The sequence below is a fragment of the Nicotiana tomentosiformis genome, chromosome 9 (genome assembly GCF_000390325.3).
Source record: "Nicotiana tomentosiformis chromosome 9, ASM39032v3, whole genome shotgun sequence".
Taxonomy (NCBI): domain Eukaryota; kingdom Viridiplantae; phylum Streptophyta; class Magnoliopsida; order Solanales; family Solanaceae; genus Nicotiana; species Nicotiana tomentosiformis.
In genome coordinates this window covers 37,341,672-37,351,107 of record NC_090820.1, presented here as the reverse complement: position 1 = coordinate 37,351,107, position 9,436 = coordinate 37,341,672, and the positions used below count along the sequence as shown (strand labels likewise).

The 9,436-nt window shown below is 34.7% G+C and overlaps 1 pseudogene; it reads right to left on the bottom strand.

Moving 5' to 3' along the window:
• Window positions 1–1,635: 1,635 nt before the first annotated feature.
• On the bottom strand, window positions 1,636–9,171 carry LOC104109638 (ribonucleoside-diphosphate reductase small chain A-like; annotated as a pseudogene).
• Between the last annotated feature and the right edge of the window lie 265 nt (window positions 9,172–9,436).

Sequence of the window (9,436 nt, the reverse complement as noted above, 5' to 3'; positions counted from 1 at the left end):
ACTTGGATTTAAGAAAAGGTTAAAAAAAAAAAAGACAATCAATTATGCAGCTAGAGACTTTGTTTAGAAGTCATTATAGTTTGCACATGCTAGGGTAATAATTACCATAATATAGGCTAGATGGAGATGTTAATTTTTTATATCCAAAGTGAATTAAGTTGACATTTTTTGTACTCATCCACAAGATAACTCTATAATAACTGCCTCAAGAGAGGTTGAACTTCTCATGTGTTGTTAGAAGTTTTGTGGGTTTGTTGGTAATTAATTAAATTTGCTAGATGTTGATTGAGTTAATTTAATGTTTATGAGTCTGAAGAGAGAAATTTTAAATATTTTCTTAATAGAGTTGTTTAGGACAACAACTGGATATGTCTGGAAGATGGTGCTATCTTACCATAAAATAAAGATGAAAAGGTAAGTAAACAATAATCTGTTATGGGGTCTTTGTCTAGACCTTAAAGAGATTAGGAATTCATTCAACAGATAGAAGGAAAAAAAATTTGATGTCTTAATCTTTATATATCTGTACTTTACTGCATATTGTATTATTGTCTGGTGGTTAATCAGTACTAGAAAAATAAGGTGTAGCTTCAAAGTTGAAACACTCCATGTGGGACCCTCTCTTGATCCCATACCCCCTTTTTTAATCCTTCTACCAAGATTCTTATCTTTGGTCACATTATCCTACTATATTTTTCATTTAACTTATAAATATTTACAGTGTAAATAATTTTTTATATCTTCAATGTATTTTAATATGTAGATTGTAATATGATCTTATTTTTCAGGTTACTAATCCTATTTTCTTAAATAATTATATATAATCAAAGATTTTTTTATATTGTCGTTGTATAAAATTGAACTCTTTAACTTTTTTTTGGAAGGGAGTAGTTGGTGGGAGGGATGATACTTGCATTATCTCAAACCACCAACTCTTTTTATTTTCTTTTTCTGTTTGCATCATGTGGAGTGTGCACATTTGATGATTCAGAGAGACAGCAAATGGGTGAAGCATGGAACTCTTTTCCTCCCTTCTACCTTCTTAATATTATTTTCTTAATATTAAGATGGATGAGCAAATATAGTGGCAAAACTTGTGGACAGAAGAAATTACAAGAGCTCCACCAAAATGGCCTTTCTGATGGGATGTGACAACCAAGTTTCTTCCCATTTCTGCTAGTGCTTCAAGATTTTGGCTAGTGTCTAATTCTGTTACCTTATAGATACAAATTTAAACACATTGTTTCAATGATGTGACAGAAGCACCTTCCACTGCAAAAATGTAGACACAACAAATAGCACCAAGTAAAATGTTAGATTGATTCATTTACTATACTAGCTAAGTTACAAAATCACACAATCCACAGCATAATCGCAAAAAAGGATAGCCTGATGCACAAGGTATCCCACATTTACGCAGGGTCCGACGAACGGCTGCAACCCACGGAGTTTGACGTAGACCGCCACTAAGGTTAAAAAGAATAAATAACAAAGTTCCATGCAGCAGAAATCTAATGTCCTTCTTCTCTGCTCCATATCTTGTGTGAAGAATATTTATGATGAAATGGATAAAAAGCAACAAGTAAAAGTGGGGCATGAAGTGGAAACCAAATGATGATTGAGCCAATCCACCTAAAGAAGATGAACCCAAGAACCAATTTTCACTATCTTTGCCCTTACTAGGCAACAAGTAGTTGGCCAAAGAGTTTCACATAGTCTTCAAAGTCCAACCAACACTCATAACTACCAAAATTATCACGTTTGACATTATGACAAATACGCTTACTTTTTCTTCACATAAGGCAATCAAGTGCCCTTCTAAATGTGAGAAAAAGGTATTTACTATAACCAATAACAACAACAACAACAAGCCAGTATATAATCCCGGGTAGTTTGTACGCAGACCTTATCCCTACCCTAAGGTAGAGAGACTGTTTCCGATAGACCCTCGGCTCCCTCCCTCCAACAACTCCCAACCTTACTATAAACAATATGATCCTTAATGAATGGTACTACAAAAAGATGCCATCTTTCAGCATCAAGGTGATGCTAAAGCCTCTTACTGAGGGGACAAAAAGGGAAAAGGAAAAATCTCTAGAAGTCCTCATCTAGTTTGAACTCAAAATTCTTGCCATTGTCTTGCAAACTTGACATCACAGAAGCCTTCTGATAGTCACCTACTCTTCTCTCAAAGAAGTTGGCTTTGCCCCTGCACAGTCAAAAACTGAATTAGAAACTATAAACATGATCAAATTAAATCATAGAGGAAACTTTTACTAGCCCATAGGCCCCAGTAAAGAAGGTGGAATCCAAATAATCATACTAAGTTAAACGTCAATTAACTTAATCACTTCGTGGATCCTATCTATACTTTTCCAGCCACTACTTGTATGTTATCCTTCTAAAGAAAATGCAGAATTGCTACAAAACAGAGTCAGAACCAACTTTGTACGCATTGATACTTACTGAAGTGAAATAAATTCCATCCAATCGAAGGGGTTCTCAACATTATACTTCTTATCGTACCCTAATGCAACCTGAAAAGACGATTATCAAACTTGTTAGTTCAAAGAGAATGACTAATTACATCCACCCTCAAGCAAAAAGCGTTAAGTAGTGACTTGGTACCAGGAGACGATCAGCAACAAACTTTATGTACTGACTCATTAGTTCTGCATTCATGTCAATCAATGCACACGGAAGGGCATCACAGACAAATTCCGTCTCAATTTCAACAGCTTCATGCACAATCTGATGAACCTTTTGAACAGCCAATTGCTTTCTCAGAAAACTGCACAACAGAAATTAGTTAAACTTTATCAAGCTATGTTCATCAAGCTATGTTCATCAAGCCATTTCTTCCCACTATTACTGAGAAGAAAGAAAGCAAAGAGAAAAAAAAAAGAAGAGAATCTGTAGGAGGTGGGTAACGCTGTAACGGGAATTCTGAAGGTTACTTGAAAGTTGAAACAATTACCCATAAAGAAGGCAAGCAAAGTCACAGTGGAGACCCTCATCCCTTGAAATGAGCTCATTTGAAAAGGTCAATCCCGGCATCAAACCCTTCTTTTTCAACCAAAAAATGGCACAAAAGCTGCAAACAAAATGAGTTACAGCGTGTAATATTAACCTTCAATACTACAAGTAAGGAGCAAATCTAACCATTCTAACTGGAATCATTTAGACCAAATAATGAATTAGCAGCATACCTTCCCGAAAAGAAAAATTCCTTCCACACAGGCAATGGCTACAAGCCTCTCAGCAAATGAGCTGGAACTGCATGAAGAATGTAAAAGAGGTAACCAAAGGATGCAGTCAGTAAGGTCGATTTTGGCCAGCATCATCAATTCTAGATATATAAAAATTGAAAAAACATATAGCGTATTCATTTTTGTATCAATGTAACTTCAGAAACTGAAAAGCGAAATAATATAGATTTATCAAACAACCTCCAGAAGAAAGAAGTAGGAAAAAAATAAAGAAACAAAATACGCCATAGGAGCAGTTAAAAGTCATCAATCCATGCAAGTAATGCGAGTAAAAGATAAAGATCGGTTACAAAAGAATGAGCAACAATCGTACTATATCCCAAGTAGTTTTTTTCCCCGACAAGGTACAATGTCCGAAATAGTTAACCAGAATTAATTGTTTCTCATATTGCTTACATATATTAAGGGTCTTAAATATATTCATTAAGACCAGAAAGGTTAAAACAATGGATAGGAAAGATGAATTGATACCTCTGTATCCAATTCAAGGCCCACTTGGCCTTCCGTGAGACACAAGGAATGCTTTCAATTGCATTGAAAAGCTTATTTTTATGCCTTGAGTCCTTGATATAAGTCTCCAGAAGCAAGCTGTACATCTCTATAAGTAGAGACGCTCCAATCAGACATCTAAAGAGTACATACTACAAACCCCTTACTTCTCTAAAAGAATAACAAGCAAAAGAGAAAAAACATGTTGACTGCACACAAACAGTTAGAAAGCTCTACCGGAGTGAATATTTTCCATTGCAATTTGAAAACCATAAAATGGGCGTGCTTGCAGAAAGAAGAATGATGTTGTCTGTAAAATCAGAGTTATTTTACAAAAACCATATTGGCTAAACACCTAAAATATTGCTCCCTACCCTCCAAAAGTTCTTATTATCAGATGATTAACCATTTGAAAGACATGCTGCCAAAATGAGAATGTTTCTTACAAGTTCATTGGCAGAAGAGAGGTTAAGTATTGGAAAAAATGCATCAACAGCTTATTGAGTATTAAAACCACTCACACATTATTGGCAAGTTACCCGATTAGCCAGTGAAATGCATCGATTAAGGGACAAGAAAAATATGCAAATTAATCTAGATACTCTCCTTTCCAGTAATGCCTAGTTGTCAGGTTTAATGAATGTGATATCCCCTCCAATATATTTAGGCACTGATGATAATTTTTCAGTATGGTGCTCCAACTATCCGTTTCTTTTTAGTTATTTAGAAGCAGATGTGTTAGCAATGAGAAATCTACCAAAAACAGCTTCCAGAAGTGTTATTCCAACAATATTACATAATAATACAGAAGACAACTACTCCCTCTGTTTCAGTTCACGTGACCCTATTTCCTTTCTAGTATGTTCCAAAAAGAATGAACCCTTTCAAAATTTCGAAACAATTGAACTTAAACTTCTTTGCCCTTCACTAGTGTCGGCTGAAGGGTGAGGCAGCCAAAGCAATGACTTTAGGCCCCTAAAGTTTTGGAGGCCCCATTTTTCACAAGTAGTAATAGTTTTATAAGTTACCACTATTTTTATAAAAAAAAAAATCTGAATAACTTAAAGTAAAACGTATAATTTATAATAAAAAAGAAAAGAAAAAAAAAACTTTGATTTGTTATTAAAGTTAACCATTAAGATTTGAATAATTCGAAACATGTGAAAATATTTTTGATTTTCTGTTTTGTGAGAAAAATTTGAGATCACTAAAAGATAAGAATCTAAAAAATGCCTCGATCTCGGTAAAAATATAATAGTCACTCTGATATTGATAGCTTAAACTTAATTTTCAATTAAAAGTGTTAAAGAAAATACTACAAGTAGAGACAATACTCTAATCAATATACTCGATCAGAAAACAAGACTTGATTTTTTTCTCAAACACCTATATTACTCGTAGAATAATAATCCTATAACAGTTATATCTGCGGAAAAAAGTTTTTCTAAATTAAATGATAAAATTTACCCAGGATTAACGTCTTAGTAGAGATTAAAAGGATTAGTGGTATGATCAGTTGAAAAAAATAGAATAAGTTACTAATAAAATTATCGGTAACTTCGCATTTTAAGTAGTTAGGAACATAGACTTCAAATAAAAATATAAAGAAAATATTTTAGTAAAAAAGGAATTAAGTCCTCTCATCAAGATTTGGCTTTAGGCCACCGACAATGTTGAGCCGCCCCTGTCCTTCACGACAAGCTTTCATCGCCACACAAATATTATGGCATGTTTAAAACCACAAGTTTCAAAAGTTTTCATTTCTTTCTTAAACTCCCTGACCAGTCAACATGAAACGGATGGAGTAATTACTAATACTGTGTGTTATTCCTAATATACCCTTTGTGCTTCATGAGTGTTTAACTTTAAAGTTCATAAAAAAAACAAGGACGATGAGAGAAAGGATTATAATTTTTTTTTTTACATTTTTCATTTTTTTAGGGGAAGGGAAGGGAGTCGGAGGACAAAGGAACACTTCTGAAACGGAATATTATCTTATTAAGAAAAATGGAACACTTTTGGAACAGGAGATTAATCAACATCAAGCAGAGTCACTCGATTGTTTTTATATTTAAGATAAAGATATGCAAATGAAGTCAGCCATTTCACCTCTTGAATCTGAACATCATTTAGAAACCTAGCAGCCAACTTTTCCAACACAATTCCATCTGATGCAGCAAAAGATGCCAGAACATGACTGATGAAGTGCTTCTCAGATTCAGACAAGGCTTCCCATTGCTGCAAATCTTGAGAGAGATCAACCTCCTCAGCTGTATCCAATATATTCGAAAGCGAAGAAGGATATGTTAGATTAGTACAGTGTACAGCTATAGCAGAAGCTAGATGCACAAATATGCAGTAATTAGCAAACATATTTATATGCAGAAGACAGGTTGCCAATAGCACCAGACCACTGCCATATAGTCATTAGTAAACAGAACACAAGCTTTAAAACCAACGAAAAGGATGAGATAACAATCCTGGGAAGTTTCAAAAAGGCTGCAGAAGTTACTGCAAGCAATATCTACCACAGCCTATCCCAACAGTGTCAAAAACACAAATAACAGCATGCACTTCTAGTATGACTAGTTTCAAAATGGTATTTCTTTTAAGTGGAATTGACCTCCCTAAATATCAGAATATATGCCCTTTTCCCATGCAATGGATTGAAGGCACCAGAAATTGAGCTTTAGTTCTTACACTTCTTCAGCTGTACTCACACACAGCCTTTCTATAAACCATTAATATATACATAAGCATGTGCATTTTTATTCCTTATATTACGATGATACAGAGAGTTGGAGGTCTATTTACTAACAAAACCATAGCAACCTTTATTACTCTAGGCCACCCTTTGATATGAAACAAAAAATGTGGAAACGTAGAGCTAATTCTTAACGCATTCAACAAAAAAAGTCAACAGAATCAGACCAACAGTTGATTGCTCGGGCCTTTAAGATACTGTGATAGTAATATTGAGGAGTTAATGTGGCAAGTGTTAAACTTTCTACATTGTGTTACCCTTTAGCTGTGATTTTAACAATCACCCATGATCCCCTACATCATGTTACCACTTAACTATGATTTTAACAATCAGTCGCTATTCCCTGGATTTCCTTAGCTTGTCAAACTTCTCTTCTTCACCCACATGAACACGTTTTTCTTAATTACTTAGAAATCTCCAAGGGCCAGTCGCGCATGGCTGGAAACTCATTGAAAGATGGACCCGCTCCTCTGCCCATCTCCATTTAAATTAATACCAAGCTTTTTATCTGCGGAAGGGTTTGATCCCGTGACATGCAACTAAACCACACATCAAGCGCTACGCTCTTAGCACTAGATCAAGCCCTGGGGACACGTTATAGATTTCAGGCAGAATGGATCCCGAGTTTAGGGGGCAACTTATAGCTTTCGAGCAAGACAACTCATCAACGATTGGTGCAGGATTGACGACTCAACTATCCATTTACTTGTGTTATTAATTCTTATACGAATCCCCACCCGAACTATCTCTAAGCCAACTGAGTTCTCTCGAACGACTGCCCCTAGGGCTTTGGTTCAATGATAAAGGAAGCACAACACAGGATGTTTGATACACGGACATCACGAATTCGAACCTTGCCGAAAACTAAAGCTTGATATTTAAGTCAGTGGAGGGAGAGGGACCGGCCCATACTCCCTCAATTTACGAACATGTGCGTCAACTGTGGCGGACAAGCTAAATCCCACGGATTTGCTCGGTTATCAAAAAAGAAAGATCTCTCAAAAGGAATCTACTCCTTCTGCTTGCGAGCTATAAACTGCAAATATTAACCTTTTAAAGACAACATTCCCCAACTAACACAAGTCCAACTGCAGCAACATCCTCTACGTGTGGTTCTAATGGTCAATGATTTCTCCAACTTTCAAAGGAGTATATGAATTTCCTAAAAAGCATCAACCATTAGGGTCGGGGAAAGCAGTCCCACCACAAAAGGAGTTGCCACAGCCTGCGGTATTCCACCACTTCCGGCAACCAAATACTAAAAGTTACAATTGAATAATACTTCAGAGAAAACTCATATAAAAAAGCAAAATTTACAGAAAAACCCCCATCACAAACAAAATAGGAGTAGTGAAGATGTAAATGAACACAATTTGCATAGTCAAGTCAGAATATAGATGAAGAACGGAAAATTTAAAAGGAAAACTTTGAACTTTAGATAAAACTCATAAAAGCAGCAAACTGTAAAGGGAAAAATCATCATAATCAAATAAGTGACTTGACGACATAAATAAACACAATGGAATATAGATGAATAATGCAAACTTTAAAGAAAATAGTAACCACTCTTGCAATAGAAACTAATACTCTATAAAGCAGCAAACTTTAGAGAAAAAAGTGATCACAAACAAACAAGTGACATGAAGAAGTAAATAAACACAATTTGCACACCCAATTCAGAATATAGACAAATAATGAAACGAAAACAATGCAAACCACCACAGTGCCAAAATCTTTCTCTCAAAAAGTGCAAACACTCCTATAAGCACCAAGGTTAGGGATAAAACTCATCATAAACAAATAAGTGAGATTAAAAACAGCAAATTTTATAGTAAAAACCTCAACATTGATGAAAAAGTGACACAGAGTAAAAAAATCACAATTTTGCATACCCAATTTAGAATATAGACTAATAGTGCAACCAAATTTCAACACTGACAAATACAAAATAACAAATAAAAGGAACAAAAAATAAATTTGAAACTTTAAATATGCACATTACTAGCCCAAGAAACCATATAAAGCAACAAACTTTACAGAAATGAACTGATCATAAACAAATAAGTGACAGGAATAAGTAAACAGACACAATTTTGCATAACAAATTCAGAACATAGAATAACAATGCAACCAAATTTCAACAGAAGAAGAAAAAGGAAAAAGAATTATGGAACATTCTTTTACAAATATGTGCATTATTTATTACCAGTCAAGAAACTGGCTTGTGCTTTCTTGTATATTTCCTAAAGTTGTGGGTATCTAATTGAAAAGGTGCAGTACTTTTGGGATTCTTCTTTCAATATTGGTTCATCTTCTTCATGTTCTAAGACCACCGTTTCTGTAGCATTTTTCAAAGAACACATGTTCTCTTTATCCTTGTTTCTTCTCTCTACCACTCTTTTACATATGTATATATACATATGCACATGTAGTGTAAACGAATTTAAATGTGAAAGTGAAAGATTTTCTCTTCGATTATATATGCAGTATTTGTGAAATTGGAAAAACCCTACAAAAACCCTGCCGCAATATTTACAAACTGACAGGTTTTGGCAGTTAATTCTAACTTTTCATTCATTTTTCTCAAAAATGTTTCATTTGAAAAGGAAAAACATTTTGTTTTTTTTGTGAATGTTCCTTTTTCAATTTTGAACTTTTGCTTACGTGGAATGTCCTTTTCTCTCAGCGTGTCCATTCCCTGGGCCATAAAATTGTAGTGTACGGCGTCGTTCCGGGTCGTCCAGCTTTGGGCCGGTTATATTCTTATAAGGGATTTTTACACAAATAGCCGGTCATATTAATTATTTATTTTTTCTAGCCATATACATAGACTATACATTGATTATATATGATTATACACATTTAACACATAAATTATGCATATAATATATTCGCTGGCTATTTTTAGTTTAAG